This window comes from Apostichopus japonicus, chromosome 17 (assembly GCF_037975245.1).
Source record: "Apostichopus japonicus isolate 1M-3 chromosome 17, ASM3797524v1, whole genome shotgun sequence".
NCBI classification, from domain to species: Eukaryota; Metazoa; Echinodermata; class Holothuroidea; order Aspidochirotida; family Stichopodidae; genus Apostichopus; species Apostichopus japonicus.
In genome coordinates, this window is record NC_092577.1 from 9,107,743 (window position 1) to 9,128,474 (window position 20,732).

General features: G+C 37.1%; 1 long non-coding RNA gene across 5 annotated transcripts; it reads left to right on the forward strand.

Moving 5' to 3' along the window:
* The first annotated feature begins 545 nt into the window (after positions 1 to 545).
* LOC139984631 (uncharacterized) lies at positions 546 to 15,839 on the forward strand. Of its 5 annotated transcripts, XR_011799129.1 has the most exons (7): positions 2,958 to 3,085; positions 3,361 to 3,466; positions 7,274 to 7,352; positions 9,183 to 9,266; positions 11,114 to 11,197; positions 12,078 to 12,150; positions 13,474 to 15,839. It is a non-coding gene; the product is annotated as an uncharacterized lncRNA (long non-coding RNA). The 5 variants fall into 5 exon arrangements; XR_011799130.1 differs by lacking the exon at positions 7,274 to 7,352 and having other exon boundaries at positions 13,474 to 15,838; XR_011799128.1 differs by lacking the exon at positions 3,361 to 3,466 and having other exon boundaries at positions 2,963 to 3,085; positions 13,474 to 15,838.
* The last annotated feature ends 4,893 nt before the right edge of the window (positions 15,840 to 20,732 follow it).

Below are 20,732 nucleotides of genomic sequence, written 5' to 3' on the forward strand. Positions count from 1 at the left end.
ACTTAGGGCACCATTTGACTTAGGGCGACATATATACTGTCGCCCTAAGTTCTGCCTTTTAAATTGGAACGATAGAGTTACATTCTGCAAATATTGTTGGAAGCAAGTCAAGGGGGGTTGAAAAATGTTCGTTTCTATTAAGATTTATAAAAAATAATTAAAAACTAGGTAAATTAGAAAGCATTGAAGATGGGCATTCTGATATTGGCTATATGTGCGTGTGTTAAAAACAGCACTTTCGGCAACATTTTGATTATGGCTTTTAAAATGAAAATCGATATGTATATCTTTATTATAAAATCACCCTTTTAAACATATTACCCAAAGGAAAAATATATTAGCCTCTTTTAAGCAATGAATAGCGAAAATGAAGATATATTGCCAATATTGTATTGCACGGTATCTTATTGCACCGATGAGAAGCCGGCCCTCTATAACGTTACGCTCTTCGCGCAGTACGGCTATACGTACGCGAACCTCGATCGTGCCTAGCTAGCCTATCGAGTATATGCCTAGATACAGTCCATCCAAATGCAGATGTGCAAGTCACACGGCGCGGGAAGAACGGTAAGTTAACTATTTGCGTAGTTCATTTAATGGCATAAGCGGCCGTATTATATTTTCGAAGCACACTCTCCTTGGCTATTATTTATGGCTTTCTCCTAATTACGCCAGCTGGTTAGGTCTATAGGCTGTGCATAACGTTAGGCCTAACTTAGTTAAAACGTAACTAGCCCTATCATAGGCCTAATTGATATTATCGTGTATTTATTAGCCTAGTACTTAGTAGTACTAGGGCAATTCCAAACGTTTCGCATCAGGGCCATTCGGAAACTTAGAAGAGAGTTGTGTTGGAGTATTGATAGGTTTTTTCACATATGAATATATATCTGAGCTAGGTTGCGCTTCATTGATAAACCATGATTCATTATTTTACCGATTTTGGACTAGCCTAATTATAAAGGCCTAGTGCCTACTGCATTTTGTATGGAAAAAAAGGTCATTTATTGCAACAAAACATTTATCTTGGGATTTCTCTGAAAGTACTTATTCAAATCACCTGTTAACAATACCACCAATACTAACTAGTGGCCTATGTGGCAAATACCACCTATAAGCTTGGAAAAATATGGCATTATCGCTGCCCGCGGGGGAAATTTATTATAATGCGCCCACCCAAAAAGAAAATGATTAAAGAGTTCCATTGACAACACAAATCATTTTTTTCTGTAATACAAAAGTTCAATAAAGTCCTTTGTAAAATTACTTCAAGATACTGATGATAAACAATTCATTAAATCATACCCATAACAACCATTGCAGGCATATCAATTCCTTAGCGCCATTCCCTGTGTGGCACGCGAACTGAGTTCGACCGCCGCAGTTTTAGGCCTATGACTTTACCATATAGACCATTTTCCTACAGCCATAACGTGAACAGTTTATACCGAAAAAACTTAGTTCAAACGGCACTAAACAGAGAAATGTGTTGTCTCTCAAGTTCTGTTCTTTTCTTAACAATACAGTTTAAAATTCCACCGGACTTGGGTGATTTACGATGCAAGGTTAATAAATATCGAACTCAAAACCCTCATTGAAAACGCACAGTAAATACTGAAGAAAATCACCATTTGATAGCCGTACTTTGTTTGCGTAACCCTCCTCTTGAATATTCATTGACAAATTTAGTTCAAACGGTTTTGGGAAGTATTTTTTCTTTATATATAATAACTTTAAATTGATGTTAAATTCATTTTCATTGGTCACTATCTTCAATCGGACCAAGTACAATCCAATCGAATATCTTCTAAGAAAAATACAAGTTACGCTTTCTTCGGTGGGCATGCCGTTACATAATATGTGTACTGTATCCTGTACTCTGCAATAGGGTACAGCCACAATGCACAGTGTTCACCTACAACGCCACAGCCGAGATTCGCTTTCAAAACGTCATATTTTATCGAACTTAATATTATTTCAAAGAAAATGACCGTAGAATATGCATCATTAAATGTTGAAACAAGTAATTACCAATTAATTTATCTAATGCAATCCTAATTATAGAAAAACTGTTTAAGACCCCCCCCCCCGATGAATGGAATAGTCCAACCAACTTGTCCGCACAGAGCCACAGGATTTTCGGTCAAGGTGATGAGTCATACGCGTTGGTCAGTAAGAGGGCTATTTTGAAGGATGTTTAGTGTGCATTTTAGAAAGAAAGGAATTGATATGTCTGATTGATTCCGCTAACTTTCCAGAAATAATAAATCCCAAGAAAAACAATCCGAAAGTTGTAAAAGCTTGGACGGACACATGATGTGCATCTCAACAGTGACTGGTTCAATATACCCTAATGTTGAATAGAAAGAACATTTACAAATTTATCACTGATGAATGATGTTGCGAGCAGTCGGGATTACTGCACGCTTCAGGTGGCATACTCCTATTAGAGTCTATATCAATCCGCTCGATTGTTCTCCTTCAGGAAAAGTGCCGAAAAGCAGCGGGAGAACATCTTTTGTGACCTGTTATCAATCATAATCTAGTTTTTTGTGGCTTGCATGTTGAAGAGCATGAATGGAAGTACATGTGGTGAGAAAATTGGGTCAATTGAGGCAATTTTAGACCCCTTTAGGCCTCCCGGGAGCAGCGTAGGAAATTTGTTTACCACTGAGTGAAGAGGTTTGTTTACAAGTGACGAAAACTTCCGGCTCGGATAGCAAAAAATCTTCATGGTCATGGTACGGAAAATTGATGGTGCCATGAAAGGCCAACTTGTCAGCTATCCGGTGATGGGTAGCGTTTAGCTAGTGAAAACCTCTATCTAGACTTAGAGACCACATTACTTTTGTGATTTAGTGTGTAAGTCAATGGGGCTTTTAATGGGCGTATGCTACCTTCAGTTCTATTTAACCTTTTCATTTATCATATTTTAGTACTTAATTTCCGGTCACGCTCAGGAAACAATTACGACATTCCTACACGGTCGATTTGTTTACTGTAAGAACTATTAACCGTTTTTTCTCAGGAAAGCTTGATAGTCTGAAGTTATTATAGCTTGAAATTTTAGTATACTGCCAAAGAAGTAAGTTGTTGTTTTTGCATTGATATTTTATGTAGAAGTAACGGGAAATTTAGTATGTTTAGTTTGGTTTAATTGCACGTCTTTTTCGATCTAATGTAGTGCAGGGTTCACTTGCGCGAATTCAAATTATTCTGTTTATGTACAGTATATGCATTGATTAGATGCATTGATTATGTTTTTTTTATGCTTTTATTTGTAATTCAAGCATATCTGTTTAGAAACAAAGTTTAAAGGCTATCATTAATTAGTTTTCTCTTATAATGTTTGACTCCCAGATTGAATGAAACTCATTGACGTAAATAATAGATCAGATCATACAGTTTTAGGCAGTTGCTAAAACTCTGGGTATTCTCTAGTCTTCGCCGGTCCAAATATCACAAAGTGAGAATGAAAACAACTCTTTATCCTAATTTTTAGTTGATTTTCCTTTTCTGAACCTTCCTTACAGTACTGTATACATCTGGGAAATGGACAGAACAATTTCTAAAGTATATCTATAATTTTGGGAACTGTAGTACCCTACCCTAGAAGGGGAAAGTTGAAGGTCAATAGTGCAAAGGAATAAATAATCTTGTTTGATAAGAACTTAAAGTACATGGGAGGGGGATGTAGAATATCACTTCATAACATCCCTCTTGCCTTGAGAAAGTTTTGAACAAATTTCTCTTTAACTTGTGAAGTAGGTAAACTTCAAAGTTACATCAAACAAATTTCATGATAAAAAGATCTTACATCATGAATATAAAAAGGATATGATAAAAAAGAATACAAGTGAAAGATTTTTGGTCAATGAGAGGTTTGATGTAAATGAAAGGAAAAGGACTGTTCCAACCCTTAAATGTTTAAAATGTATTTTACACTTAAACAATAGCATATTTATGCATTCTACTTTCAAGACTCATGTTCTGTGAAACACACTAAAATATGTCACCATTTTCCATAGGTAAGGCTACACATGAATACCAATGGTGCTCTCGGAATATAAGTCCTAGAAAAGTATCTGCAAAACTAGGTACAGTATGCTACCAAAGCAGACATGAGAATCATTACCTTGAAATTCAAGATTACTTTGTCAGAAAGAACACTGATAACAGTATATTCATTTGCTGTCTCTGTAAAGTGAGCATTGATACTTGACCCATCAAGTCTTTGCATATAATCGACTACACATTAATCATTAAAGGCAAGTGTCATGGACCAAATCAAAGGTTAAAGTAAAAGCATATGTACATATCAACCTGCAGAAACCTACGTTGCTAATGTAGAGCGAACATTGTCGTTACCCTTTCCCCTTCCCACCTTACACAGTATATGGCATAGAACGGCATACAGCTGTTAGTGAATATTAACACTTAACTCGAACCACATAAAACTACTCCAACTGGTAAGTATCTATTCCAGTTCCTGTTACACTGTGCTGCACTGTGCCACACAGTATACAGTACCATTCTTACACAGATTCACTTTTATCTTTTATCTGTAATCAATCCTAGGGCAATTTCTGTCTCTATTGCTCTTCTGCCCAGCACTTAGAACTTGTTAAGATGAAACCAGTACACTAATTTACATAGCTGTTTTAGTCACCGATGCTTTCACACAGAGGTAAAATAATTGTTATCTAAGATGTGGTTATTAGGATGCCAAATTTATGTCTAACGAGAAACAGAACTAAAGAGTCATCTGCTGAACCTGTTCTATAAAAAGTATTATGTTTATGGTCATGCATGTTGGAACAGGTGTTTACATTCATGGATATGTGAGTTGGTGCATTGGGACATTTATACATTTCATGGTGAGATCTTCCCTCACTGCCATGGTTTAGAGTCGGTGCACATATTGCCATGTCAAAGATTTGATGAATTTACTGTAACTTTAATGACTAGAAGTCTTGGGATTGGTCAATATATTATGGCATTCATGGTATTGAATTGAATGCAACAGATGTATAGTGGTTTGATGTAGTGACCTGTAATTGGTATGGCCTGAGGCTGTTTTCTTTCTTGAATGTGTAATCATGGAGCTATAAACAGAGGTGTAATAAACTGGTGACTGTCAACCAGTGTTCCAATTACAAAAAAAAAATTGTACATGCACCTGTGCATGTAGGTTAAACAAAAATTACCTGCACAAACAAATCATTACCTGCACCCCAAGTGAAAAATACAAAAAGGGTGTTTTCAAAGTTACTCCTGGGTTTTGTTTATGTAGGCCATTTCGGGATATGATGATTACTGAATATTTTACTTGCATGCACATGCACACATAGCTTACATGTGTGCATGCACACGTGCGCACACACATGTAAGCTATTTAAGTAACATGCAGTCAAAAGTTACATGCATTAATTTTGGTGCTGTCAACCCTTTGTATTCACATGTCACCACTGGTTTGACAGATTTGCTTGCAACTCTCCAATCTTTTCGAGCAATCACTAGTAATTTCACTAATATCCACTATAAATTTAACTTTAATCGCTGAATAAATTGTTGGCCAAATCCACAAGTTGCAAATTTTATGCTACATCACACCAAAATAAATCTACACGTTTTTTAAAAGGTAAATACTGACCTATCAATATGAAACATTTGAGAGATGCAAAAACTCATCTGCACATCTCAAAAAAAAGTATTTCTTTCCTACAAAGTGAAACACATTTGCCAATGGTTGGTACTATTATGAAGAAAAGGCCTACAGTAGCTACAAAATGAAACTCCTATATTTTTGCATTAAAGGCATACATGTAAATAACATTTTTGGTAATGTACATACACAGTAACTCATAGAAAATGACAGGCTAACCCTTTATTATAACCTATATACAAACTATGCCATTTAAACTGCTTCTGTACACATAATACACATGACTTTATCCACTATTTGGTTTTGGCATTCCTGAACAATCCATTACACAATAAATATCTTCTGCTTGTGAACAAATACTTCTGGCAGATATTGCATTACTGGGTGGAATATCATGATAGTCTTATATTATAAATTAATAAAGAATGGACACGCCCCTTGCTGTAGCTGCAAATCTAAACATCCCATTTTGAGTTGAAAACCTTGATCAGTGCGTGCAACTGAGTGAATTTCATAGCTCTCAACTCTGCTTGTTAAAAAATGTGACTAGTTTTCATTTGAATCACTCTACTTATCAATGGTTGAGGTTGAATATACAACTCTAAAGGGGGTTCACAATTTCCCTTTCTAGTTTCTAATCTACCAACCTTTTTTTGATGCAAAAGAGGAACTTCAAGTACAGGTACAGATGCAACAACTGGCATTTCTAGTGAATATTTCAAACCCATTGGGAAGCAATTCACAATGAAAATCAGACCAGTTGTGAAGCAATTCAACTAAAATTTTCAGAATATGCTTATTTGTGGTGAACCATGCATAAAATAAATTTGGTAATTTTTAAAACAGGTTCCTGGGTAAATTACTGAACTTCCTGCATTGTCAAATTTAAAGGATTTTTTTAATGCATATTTCGTAGAAAGTTATTGATATAGCCTATCCCTGGGTAACTGTAATTTTCGTGGAGCTGGTTGTTTACAGACACTGCAAAGAGCCCAGGGTAAATATTGGATCAGGTTTTGAGGCTTTGCGCATGTGTAGTTTAAACTCTCAAGTTCAAACAGGCGTACGATATGCACATACAAATAGTGAATAGTGAACTGTGGAATTTAGCAAGAAAAATATAAACCTATGGAGTTGGCGACAGGGAAGTACAAATATAAGTGCTAATGAATGGGGGACTGGGCGGTGAAAATTGATTGAAGGGGCAGGACAGGCGAACAGAGGTAAAACAGTGAAGCTAGTAAGGTACTTGACCAGCTGCCCTATAGTGTAGAATATATTCGCACAGTATGGGATTGGGAAGTGATACGATAGCAACTAGGGCCTAGTAAAAATAAATGCAATTGTTGTTCGATCGGGACCTAATTTTTCAGTAACATTACTGGGTAAGGATACACTTACCCTACAATATTATTACAACACTTGCTTAAAATAATACTTTATGGCACGGTTATGCTTTGATCTCATTGGGGAGAGTACAAAAAAATGGAGACAGCATGGTTTCACTCACCCGTTAAATTGCTAATTGCACATCAAAAAGTTACACAAATATTAAAAACCACTGGTAAAAAAATAAACATCAGCTCTGGTCTGGTCTCTGATCCTCAGGGTTGTCATCTCTGGGAGTGGAAATATTCCTATGATTGTCTTTGCAAATCTAACTTCAAGCCTCAGGTGGCAACTAAAGGTATGTCTTGAACTAAGTTAAGCCATCTTGATGCCAAGTTCAAACTTTTGTCTTCAGTATGTTGTCTTAAGTATGACGCCTTATCAAAGCGATGAGCCAAACATTCGATCCGGGTGATCCTCCTTTCGCTAGACCGAGCCCAGCAGTAGCCGAACGTCAGGCGATGCGTGCATGGTTGGGTCTATACCTCCAGAAAAAAAAATTAGTGCCTATGTGGATGTTTCAGTGCTTTGAAAGTAGTTCTGCTGTTTTAAATCCGCTCTTGCACCATGAAATGTTTATTGCAAAAGCATTATAATTTTATGATATATTTCTAACCGATGCAACTTAGATGTCGTGTAAAGAGAAGTTTGGGGCCATTAAAAGAGGCTTTTCACTACTGTACTAACAAAGTTGATAAATGGTTATTTTCAGTCCAGTTTATTGATGGCGTTATTGTTGAGTCTAAATTTGTCTCAAATACAACAGCACTGGTGTGTATGTTAGTTGAGCTTTTTGAATTATTCACAGTATTTGACGAACAGTGTTGTGAATGGTAAAAGTATGTGCTTAAAACATGTTGCATTGCAGTAAATGTATACATGTTGGTCAGGGGTAGTAGATATGTGCGTTGTGCAGCTGCTCCCTTGAATGTGGGGCTTAATGTAAACTTTCAATTTAATTTGACATGATCCCATGCCAATGATCTGCATAATATTTGGTATGAAGCTATACTTTAACAAGAATTTATATAGTACATGTATGGCAAAATCTCATATTAGTGGTGCCACCAATTTAAAATCAGTCAGATAGCCTATGTACTACATGTGTGCTTATAAACATGATAATACTGTGCATGAAGGGCACTATGTTAGCATCAGACTCAAATTTATGTTGGTCTTGAAATGTAAATGAGCCCTATCGTTAGGTCTTCCAATAGTTTATCTTTCCAATATTTTGTAAGCATGATATATTACATAGATTACTTGGTACAAACTAGTAGTTGATAGTGTTAGGTAGGACAACACATTATGTCATTAGTTATTTAAGTGTTGTTGCACAAGATCATTTTAAATCAGCTACAGGTACAAAAAATAATTGAAAATGGGTCATTCATGTAGGTTTTGTCATATTGCATGGGTACAAACTATACCGTAAACCTGGAGGTACAATAGATGATTCAAGAATGTCTCCAAATTATTAGGTTGACAGGGCTTTTACTTGTGAATGCCTAAATGTCAATTACATGTTGTAATCAACTCTCATATTATTGTGAGTACTATGATGGCCAGAAAATGATATTAACTTGACCAACTGTAACTGCATATTTTGTGGTTACAGGTTATGGAGTATTGCACATAGGAAGTTCATCAAAGGGGAGTTCCTAGTAGAATATTGTGGAGAGCTAATTTCCCACAAGGAAGCTCTGAAGAGGGAAAAGGTTTACCATGAGGAAAAAGGATGGGGTAGAGTAACTGAGGCCATAGACCCCATTTTGTAATACTGTATTTTAATCATATCTGAAACCTTTGAGGATTGATAACATTGAGTATGGCATGATAAAAGTGAAGTGCTTATTATAATGAACTCAACCCCTAAGGCTTTTCCAACCAGTTTCAACTACTGTTTGCCCCTCTCCTTCTTCATAGCTTTTCAATGCAGTCCTGCTTTTCATCTAATTCCATTATCATAGTTAGCTGCTCTACCCTCTATTACTGTTTTCACCCATCATATTTACTCAACTGTCTTGAAGGAACTTGAGCAAGTAGCATGCGTTATTCTGACTATCTTGTCAGTATATTGTTTTATATAATGCTCTATACCAGCTCTGTCTTCTGCTTTGAATTTTAGCTGTAACAAGTAATGAGGAGAGTCATGGAGATGAAGATCATGTCCCTGTTTGCAAACTTCACAACACTTCAAAGGGTCAACAAGGTATGGATTGCAATCTCTGCCATTTGCATTGAAACCACAATTAATAGAACACATATACAGGAGAGAAGTAGATGAATATGTCTAACACCTTGTAACTTGCTTATTCTTATTTCACACATATAGTAATTTTTAGAGCAACTATGTTTTTGAAGTGCTTCTTTCATTTTTTCATTTCATTTATATTGTTTTATATAACATAAGTATGATATAACAACATAGGAGATAAGAACCAAAACCTGTGAAAGGAAGTGTACTAAAAACCCTATGGGGCTTGTTGAGTAGTGACACTCCCTGACAAAATACAGTTCACTTAACAACTTTACTACTTATCAGAGGTATAAGCATGTAGTTTTATCCACCGACAACACCTAATGGGCAATTAGCATTGCTTTTTTTTTTATTAGGACTTTCACTTCCAACCTGCTTTACTTGTGCTCTGAAACTTCTATTTTTTGTTTAGACCTGTGTGAGGCTGTATGCGTGGTGGGATTCTGTGTTACTGTAAGGGGGAAAACTGAACATAGGTTTTGATCTCATCTGTCAAAAGGAAACAAACAAATTGTTTGAGCTGTTGCATGGTGGTTTAGAGAGCTGTTTATCGATGGTACTTGTACCTGTGGTACAGTAGGTCCGTCTCAGTGTGGGGCTGTGAGATTTGTACAATAACTTTCGAGAGCTATATTCCTGCAGCAATGAGTGTTTTGTTGATTTGTACAATGAACAGACCTATTCAAGACAGATTCATGCGCATGGTGTGAATAGTCAACTGGAGGCAGTCCGTCCTTTTTTTTTGGACATGTGAGAATAGGTTAAGTACAAAGGAGATTCTTCCATATTCACGCAGCAACCTAGTATACATTGAATAGCTGAACAGATTTTAAACTTTCAACAGCTTCATATCAAGTACACTACACACTTAAAAAGTTATTGATAATTGATTTGGAAAATCTGGACTTGTTCCAGTGGAACATTACACAGACCAGAGATGTGTGAGCAAGGGCCACAATAGATTTGATAAAAACAAAAAGATGCACTTGCAGAAAAATCTTAGAGTGTAAAATTTCTTTTTGTATTTCTTAACGGGAAGCACAATTTTACAGGTATGAAAGAATATTATTAAAATGAGAGCATTTCAGGTTTATATTCATTATATGCTGTAGGCTGTCACTTGTCTGAAGCATTTTGCATGTGTATGTCTACATGCATCTATTACTGTGTACATGATACATACTGTAATGCTTTGTTGAATTTGTATTGAGCAATTGTACCATCATTATTCATTAAATTGGACCAGTGGAATCAATTGCCTTTACCTTTGACTTAAGCCAACATTCCACCATGAAGCTCCAATGTGAATTATCCACATTTTTAATATTCTTTTCATTAAAATATTTCAACTTGTGATATGATCATTGCATTTGGAATGTCTTTATTCATTTGGAAATTAATTGAATGAAGAATGTTATGTCATGGATATGGCTAACCCATGTTGGAAAAAATTGGGGGAGAGGTGGAGACAAATCAAGGTATTATGGGTGCTATTATAATTACACCATATATTCCACTCAATTGTTACAGCAAATTGAATGCATTGTTAAGGAAAGTAAGATTTACCTGTTTACACCTATGTGCAACAGCTGGTCTTGACATGGCATATCAATTGATAAACAATCACATGACAAAGTTCTGCTGTATTGGGCATATTTGCTAAATATTGAAATGAAAACATAAAATTGATATTGATCATAAATATATGAGCAAATAACATGCATTATTCTGACTATCTTGCCAGTATATTGTTTTATATAATGCTGTAAACCAGCTCTGTCTTCTGCTTTGAATTTTAGCTGTAACAACTAATGAGGAGAGTGATGGAGATGAAGATCATATCCCTGTTTGCAACCGTCGCAACACTTCAAAGGGTCAAAAAGGTATGGACTGCAATCTCTACCATTTGCATTAAAGCAAAAATTTATACTACAATATTTATAGGAGGGATAGAAGTATTTATGTTAATTCCTTTTATGTTTACTCAATTATTTTTAGATCACACATCATTTCAGCACATGCAAAGTATATTTTAGCAGTGCTGCTCATTAGGTTTTAGTCTTCCACTGCTAACAACTGATAGGCAATGACTGGTGGTTGTTTGTTGTATGGACATTCAATCCCAATCTGGTGCTCTGAAATTGTTATTTTGAAACACTGTGAACATAGTTTACCATCATATGGTTCTCTACACATAGTGATATAAGGATAAAGATTTGGCCAAATCTCACTGGTTACCAGACTACCAGTTGTACTTCATTCTTACCCACCGATGCCAAAATTATTGTTTGTTTGGGCATCTTGACCAATCAACCCCAAAGTGGTTGTGGTACACAGTACCAGGGATGGTTTGTCAAGAGGAATTTTCCTACACATTCAATTCTAGCAAATAGATATTACTCTAGACTCCACCCCAACTCTAATTGTGGTCTGCTGAAGATCACTTAAATATGGGTCCGTGTCTGTTCAGTGTCTCTCTTTGTGGGGACAGATGAAGCACTTGTGCATTGTGATATCATAATATCAAAGCTGAATGCTTTTGCATGAATTTGGGCAATTTTAGTAAGCATGACATTTTAGTTATAGAAAGTGCTTCCATGTGTAGAGATGCCTGTTCATGGAAGTGCAGGAGAGTATAGATTGTATCAAGGGTCACTTGTACGTCAGTTCAAAATAGTTTGTGTTTTTTGTAAGTTTTCACTGTGATTTACTAGTACTGAGTACCTTCTACTATTTGATGTGATATGATATTATTTCTTACAGTAAGGAAGTATACCATATGGAAAAAGAGCCACGAGAAGAAAATACATCACAGGAACCTCAAAGACGATGCAAGGTAGAAAAATCTGCTTAAATCACAGGAAGTCTTGACAAACCTTCCATTAATTGTGGATCCATGTTTGATTTTAGTATTAGTTAATTATTTATTTATTTATTTGTTTGCCACAAAAGTACAAAGTGGAGGGAAGTCTTCCATAAAGCTTAAAAGCATAACAATGTGGAAGACTACTGTATATGGCACATAAAATGGCACATAAATGTCAGTAACTGGAACCTCAATTAATGGAATGGACCATTTACTTTTAATCATTCATTCCAGCATTCCACTTACTAAAACCATGAGTTTCAATTTGTAATCATGTGTATTAGGCATATTAGTCACAAGCTAGACAGTAAAAAGTTCAATAACAAGAACTTTGTTGACAACTGTGTCTACTATATATGTATACCATCCTATCATAATTATGGTTAGCCAGGCACAATACTGTTGACTACTGCATGTATCTGTATGTTAGAGTAAGCTAGTTTTCAGTAGCAACAATATTCCATGTGGGGTTCAGTGACATCACTGTATAGTTCATACAGTATTTTTAATAATCTGTCAAAATTCTCAGAACAGGTCAGTGTTTCACCTTTTTTTTTTTTTTGGGGGGGGGGGTGGATATACATACTAAGAGCCTTTGCCAACATAGGCTAACTTCTCAAGCCCATTCCTTTTCAAAATTTAATCTCTCGCTCTCACTACAGAAGGAAACTTGCAAGAGAGATTTGTCAGATGAGTCTCAATCAGATATTTTAGCACCCATGTTGTTATTATTCTGGTAAACAAATGTGTCAAATTATCCCTATTTTACCCTGAAATGTGCATGATCAGATGATTTGTGGACATTTGTGTTGATATTAATTATTGGCATGTATTGAAACATAATGGTTAGCCTGTTATAATACTTAATTGAGCTATTTTACATGAATATTAGGTCAAATGTCGTTTTTGCTTAAACTATTCTGCACCAAATGCTTCTTACCTAACATGGCCGATGAAGTAGTGGCTCTTCTACGATGTTAAAGAACGAGGTCATCTACGAGTCTTTTCTGATAACATATGTAAAAATTAAGTATAGTGTGGAAAACCACTTGAATTTAACTGTTAAATATTCATATGAATAATGATATACAATTGATCATATGGGAAAGGACATTATGTCATCAATTATTCATGAGTTGTGCAGTGTTTTTACTAGGATGTTAGAAATGGGGGATTGCCTCAGTCAGTTTTTTTTAATTTGACGGCTGGGGTAGGGGGTGATTTTCCCAATTTTTTTTTATTTGTATATTAAGAAGTCGCTAATACTTTGCTGATGTTTCTTTTTGCACCTAGATCAAAAAAAGATAATGACTTCCTAAAGACACAGGGCGAAGATGTCCCATACAACTGGTTTATTGGCAAATGCCAGAAGCTGGCAGAGAAAAGAATGTTAAGTATGTTGGCAGATTAATTTAATCTTGTGTGTTGATCCTGTAAAATATTACAAAGATTTAAAGTTATAGTCTCAGAAAAACAACCAATTAGTGAGAGAAGAAATTAGTGAGATGATCTTCCTATTTTTTTTTGGAAAACTGGAGAAGTATGTCATATTATCGACACCAATTCAAAATTACCAACCACTAACACAAAGTAATTACAGTAGGGTGAAACTGAACCACTGTATTCATGTACATTATTTGTTTTTTTCAAATTGATAAGCGTTATTCATGTTCTTTATAGTTTGGGAAAACTGTTAAGCAATTTGGTTCAGCCATGATTGAACAGGTCTCCTATTAAAACAGAATAGTAACACAAAATGATATTTGATTTGCTTAGGTTGTACATTTTCAATAGCATACAAATGGAATGTTGTTACAACTTCAAATTACAAATCAAGCAATCCCTGCATAGATCATGCTACCCCTGACTAGATGTCCCTTTTTGCAAATGAAAAAGAACTTACCTATACTACAAACTAGTATTCCAAATTAAGTGTATGTTAATTGAACCTGAAGCCCTGTAATACCATGTGATTGCAGAGAAAAGAGAGTTACTGTACCTGGCTAAGGAGTATTAAGCCATGTCACATCATTATAAATTCTTGTTCCAAATTAATAAAATGTCAATATCCTGCACTTTTCCATTTATGGGGGACAGTATCATCTCAATAATAATTTATGAACAGTTTGCACCAGAGAGAAATAAGCCAGATACAGCTAAATTGTAAACACAATGTCATATTTCATATTTGATCATATTAAGTTAATGATCCTTATTGCCTTTTATCTACAAAACTTCATTATTAGGGCATTGGAACTCCCTTTTACACCAATTTGCATTCAGGTTTATATTACAAATTTGATGAGTTGTATTGAATTTAAATAATTTTTTACTTCAATTTAAAAATGTATTGCATATTATAACTGAATTGATGCTCTTTTTCTGTTTTTATAATTTCAAAACCTTTACTATACACTGAACCAAAAGCCCGAATTGGAATCTTCTACTAAAGCAGATAGATTTTCAAAGTAGTTTATAATTGACTTCTCTTAAAATATGTGTTACAACTGCCAGTAGTTAATCTCATATGTACAGTATAGTATTTGCATTTGCTTCTGATGTCAGTTAGACTGTTCTCGTACTTGGTGAGTAGATGGTTGAGTAGATGAACCCACATTGCATTTGGCGCTCATTTCAAAAAGAATAATGAGGTTATGGAAAGTACAATAATACTGCAACTGGAAGTTGATGTGTGAAGTTGTTGACTAGTGACTGGTTGATGTGTATTAAATTTGACATTACCCACAATACTGCATAGGGGCATGTACATGGTTGAGGGTAAGTAAGTAAAGGTAAAGTTATGCAGTTTAATTTAGAACCCAAGTTTTTAGCTGGTTGTCATTTCCACATAATTGCACTAGAAACCTGATGATAAAGTGCTACATTTAGCAGGTTTTAGTCTGTTATTGTGTTGACACCAAAACAGAGCCCATAATAATGCATTCCTAACTGATATACTGCTAATGCTAAACACCTAGTTCTACAACACCTTTACAAATTATACATACAGAATATTGTTTTCACATGTTGTGAAGAGAGTATATAAATATGCATTGGAAATCAATGAAATTCTTCAATGTCTGCATCTAATGAAAAAAATATGCATTATTTTCTGTGGTTCATATTGCATCTTCTTTCAATAACAGTAATGCCAGTATGAGCGTTTAACAAGTGTTGCTTGTAAACCAGTTGTAGGCTGACAAGTATTCTCCTGTGCAATCATGATCTGTTCCACTGCACATGATCATGCAACATAAATGGTACAACAAACACATGTGTTTAGGATGCTGATGTATGAACCAATAATTAGAAACTAAACTAACACTTGACTGCATTTTGCCTTGAATTTCATGACATTATACCTTTAATATTAAAAAATGCCAGGATGATACTTCCGAAGCTCACAAAGTCACATACTTTTGTGGATGATAAGGATTGCAGTATTGGCTGATGCTGCACAATTGGAGAATTATTGGTTGGCAAAATTGAGACAAGTTGAATATTTCAGTAAGCGATATAAGAGCCCTGATTTCACAAATGTTGTATTGTACTGAAGGTCATTACTTTGTAAGCAAAGTTTATGTTGGTTTTGGACTTTTACAGTATTATTATTTAATACCATAAATATGAATATATTGGCTAACAAACGTTCAAATATTGTATTGACTCTGTTATGAATTTAAAAATATATTTCCGAAAGTGCTGAAGCTGAACAAAACTTTGTTATATCCTATCTTTAAGTAAACCTTGCATGTATATATATAATTATAGATATAACATTTTGGGTGAAAAGAAGTTTGGGTGGAGATGATTGGGGATGGGCATTTTGGGGGTCTACTGGCAGGGGTACCCCACTAATATAAATTACTGGAATTGCCCATCCCTTACATATAGAGTCCTGCCAATTATTTTCCGTGCATTATGAGCAGACCTAGGTCAATGAGGGGATGGGCTTTTTGGGGGTCTACTGGCACGTGTACCCCTCTAATAGAAATTTCTAGAAATGCCCAAACCTTACATATGAGTGATACCTATCATTTTTCAGTAGGTATCAACTGGTTACCTTATGAGCCGACCTAGGTCAATGAGGGGATGGGCTTTTTGGGGGTCTACTGGCAGGGGTATCCCACTAATATAAATTACTGGAATTGCCCATCCCTTACATATAGAGTCCTGCTAATTATTTTTCGGTAGTTTTTAACTGGATACTTCATGAGCTGACCTAGGTCAATTAGGGGATTGGCTTTTTGGGGGTCTACTGGCACGTGTATCCCACTAATAGAAATTTCTGGAAATGCCCAAACTTTACATATGAAGTGATACCTATCATTTTCCAGTAGGTTTCAACTGGTTACATCCTGAGCTCACCTAGGTCAATGAGGGGATTGGCATTTTGGGGGTCTACTTGCAGGGGTACCCCACTAATAGAAATTTCTGGAAATGCCCATCCCTTACATATGAGTGATACCTATCATTTTCCAGTAGTTATCAACTGGTTACCTTATGAGCCGACCTAGGTCAATGAGGGGATGGGCTTTTTGGGGGTCTACTGGCAGGGGTACCCCACTAATATAAATTACTGGAATTGCCCATCCCTTACATATAGAGTCCTGCTAATTATTTTTCGGTAGTTTTTAACTGGATACTTCATGAGCTGACCTAGGTCAATGAGGGGATGGGCTTTTTGGGGGTCTACTGGCATGTGTATCCCACTAATAGAAATTTCTGGAAATGCCCAAACCTTACATATGAAGTGATACCTATCAGTTTCCAGTAGGTTTCAACTGGTTACATCATGAGCTCACCTAGGTCAATGAGAGGATTGGCATATTGGGGGTCTACTTGCAGGGGTACCCCACTAATAGAAATTTCTGGAAATGCCCATCCCTTACATATGAGTGATACCTATCATTTTCCAGTAGGTATCAACTGGTTACCTTATGAGCCGACCTAGGTCAATGAGGGGATGGGCTTTTTGGGGGTCTACTGGCAGGGGTACCCCACTAATATAAATTACTGGAATTGCCCATCCCTTACATATAGAGTCCTGCTAATTATTTTTCGGTAGTTTTTAACTGGATACTTCATGAGCTGACCTAGGTCAATGAGGGGATGGGCTTTTTGGGGGTCTACTGGCACGTGTATCCCACTAATAGAAATTTCTGGAAATGCCCAAACCTTACATATGAAGTGATACCTATCATTTTCCAGTAGGTTTCAACTGGTTACATCATGAGCACACCTAGGTCAATGAGGGGGATTGGCATTTTGGGGGTCTACTTGCAGGGGTACCCCACTAATACAAATTACTGGAATTGCCCATCCCTTACATATAGAGTCCTGCTAATTATTTTTCGGTAGTTTTTAACTGGATACTTCATCAGCTGACCTAGGTCAATGAGGGGATGGGCTTTTTGGGGGTCTACTGGCACGTGTATCCCACTAATAGAAATTTCTGGAAATGCCCAAACCTTACATATGAAGTGATACCTATCATTTTCCAGTAGGTTTCAACTGGTTACTTCATGAGCTCACCTAGGTCAATGAGGGGATGGGCATTTTGGGGGTCTACTGGCAGGGGTACCCACCAATTAAAATGACTGGAAATGCCCAAACCTTACATATGAGTGATACCTATCATTTTTCAGTAGGTATCAACTGGTTACCTTATGAGCCGACCTAGGTCAATGAGGGGATGGGCTTTTTGGGGGTCTACTGGCAGGGGTACCCCACTAATATAAATTACTGGAATTGCCCATCCCTTACATATAGAGTCCTGTTAATTATTTTTCGGTAGTTTTTAACTGGATACTTCATGAGCAGACCTAGGTCAATGAGGGGATTGGCTTTTTGGGGGTCTACTGGCATGTGTATCCCACTAATAGAAATTTCTGGAAATGCCCAAACCTTACATATGAAGTGATACCTATCAGTTTCCAGTAGGTTTCAACTGGTTACATCATGAGCTCACCTAGGTCAATGAGAGGATTGGCATTTTGGGGGTCTACTTGCAGGGGTACCCCACTAATAGAAATTTCTGGAAATGCCCATCCCTTACATATGAGTGATACCTATCATTTTCCAGTAGGTATCAACTGGTTACCTTATGAGCCGACCTAGGTCAATGAGGGGATGGGCTTTTTGGGGGTCTACTGGCAGGGGTACCCCACTAATATAAATTACTGGAATTGCCCATCCCTTACATATAGAGTCCTGCTAATTATTTTTCGGTAGTTTTTAACTGGATACTTCATGAGCTGACCTAGGTCAATGAGGGGATGGGCTTTTTGGGGGTCTACTGGCACGTGTATCCCACTAATAGAAATTTCTGGAAATGCCCAAACCTTACATATGAAGTGATACCTATCATTTTCCAGTAGGTTTCAACTGGTTACATCATGAGCACACCTAGGTCAATGAGGGGGATTGGCATTTTGGGGGTCTACTTGCAGGGGTACCCCACTAATACAAATTACTGGAATTGCCCATCCCTCACATATAGAGTCCTGCTAATTATTTTCCAGTAGTTTTCAACTGGTTACTTCATGAGCTCACCTAGGTCAATGAGGGGATGGGCATTTTGGGGGTCTACTGGCAGGGGTACCCACCAATTAAAATGACTGGAAATGCCCAAACCTTACATATGAGTGATACCTATCATTTTTCAGTAGGTATCAACTGGTTACCTTATGAGCCGACCTAGGTCAATGAGGGGATGGGCTTTTTGGGGGTCTACTGGCAGGGGTACCCCACTAATATAAATTACTTGAATTGCCCATCCCTTACATATAGAGTCCTGCTAATTATTTTTCGGTAGTTTTTAACTGGATACTTCATGAGCTGACCTAGGTCAATGAGGGGATTGGCTTTTTGGGGGTCTACTGGCATGTGTATCCCACTAATAGAAATTTCTGGAAATGCCCAAACCTTACATATGAAGTGATACCTATCAGTTTCCAGTAGGTTTCAACTGGTTACATCATGAGCTCACCTAGGTCAATGAGGGGATTGGCATTTTGGGGGTCTACTTGCAGGGGTACCCCACTAATACAAATTTCTGGAAATGCCCATCCTTTACATATGAGTGATACCTATCATTTTCCAGTAGGTATCAACTGGTTACCTTATGAGCCGACCTAGGTCAATGAGGGGATGGGCTTTTTGGGGGTCTACTGGCAGGGGTACCCCACTAATATAAATTACTGGAATTGCCCATCCCTTACATATAGAGTCCTGCTAATTATTTTTCGGTAGTTTTTAACTGGATACTTCATGAGCTGACCTAGGTCAATGAGGGGATTGGCTTTTTGGGGGTCTACTGGCACGTGTATCCCACTAATAGAAATTTCTGGAAATGCCCAAACCTTACATATGAAGTGATACCTATCATTTTCCAGTAGGTTTCAACTGGTTACATCATGAGCACACCTAGGTCAATGAGGGGGATTGGCATTTTGGGGGTCTACTTGCAGGGGTACCCCACTAATACAAATTACTGGAATTGCCCATCCCTTACATATAGAGTCCTGCTAATTATTTTTCGGTAGTTTTTAACTGGATACTTCATCAGCTGACCTAGGTCAATGAGGGGATGGGCTTTTTGGGGGTCTACTGGCACGTGTATCCCACTAATAGAAATTTCTGGAAATGCCCAAACCTTACATATGAAGTGATACCTATCATTTTCCAGTAGGTTTCAACTGGTTACTTCATGAGCTCACCTAGGTCAATGAGGGGATGGGCATTTTGGGGGTCTACTGGCAGGGGTACCCACCAATTAAAATGACTGGAAATGCCCAAACCTTACATATGAGTGATACCTATCATTTTTCAGTAGGTATCAACTGGTTACCTTATGAGCCGACCTAGGTCAATGAGGGGATGGGCTTTTTGGGGGTCTACTGGCAGGGGTACCCCACTAATATAAATTACTGGAATTGCCCATCCCTTACATATAGAGTCCTGCTAATTATTTTTCGGTAGTTTTTAACTGGATACTTCATGAGCAGACCTAGGTCAATGAGGGGATTGGCTTTTTGGGGGTCTACTGGCATGTGTATCCCACTAATAGAAATTTCTGGAAATGCCCAAACCTTACATATGAAGTGATACCTATCAGTTTCCAGTAGGTTTCAACTGGTTACATCATGAGCTCACCTAGGTCAATGAGAGGATTGGCATTTTGGGGGTCTACTTGCAGGGGTACCCCACTAATAGAAATTTCTGGAAATGCCCATCCCTTACATATGAGTGATACCTATCATTTTCCAGTAGGTATCAACTGGTTACCTTATGAGCCGACCTAGGTCAATGAGGGGATGGGCTTTTTGGGGGTCTACTGGCAGGGGTACCCCACTAATATAAATTACTGGAATTGCCCATCCCTTACATATAGAGTCCTGCTAATTATTTTTCGGTAGTTTTTAACTGGATACTTCATGAGCTGACCTAGGTCAATGAGGGGATGGGCTTTTTGGGGGTCTACTGGCACGTGTATCCCACTAATAGAAATTTCTGGAAATGCCCAAACCTTACATATGAAGTGATACCTA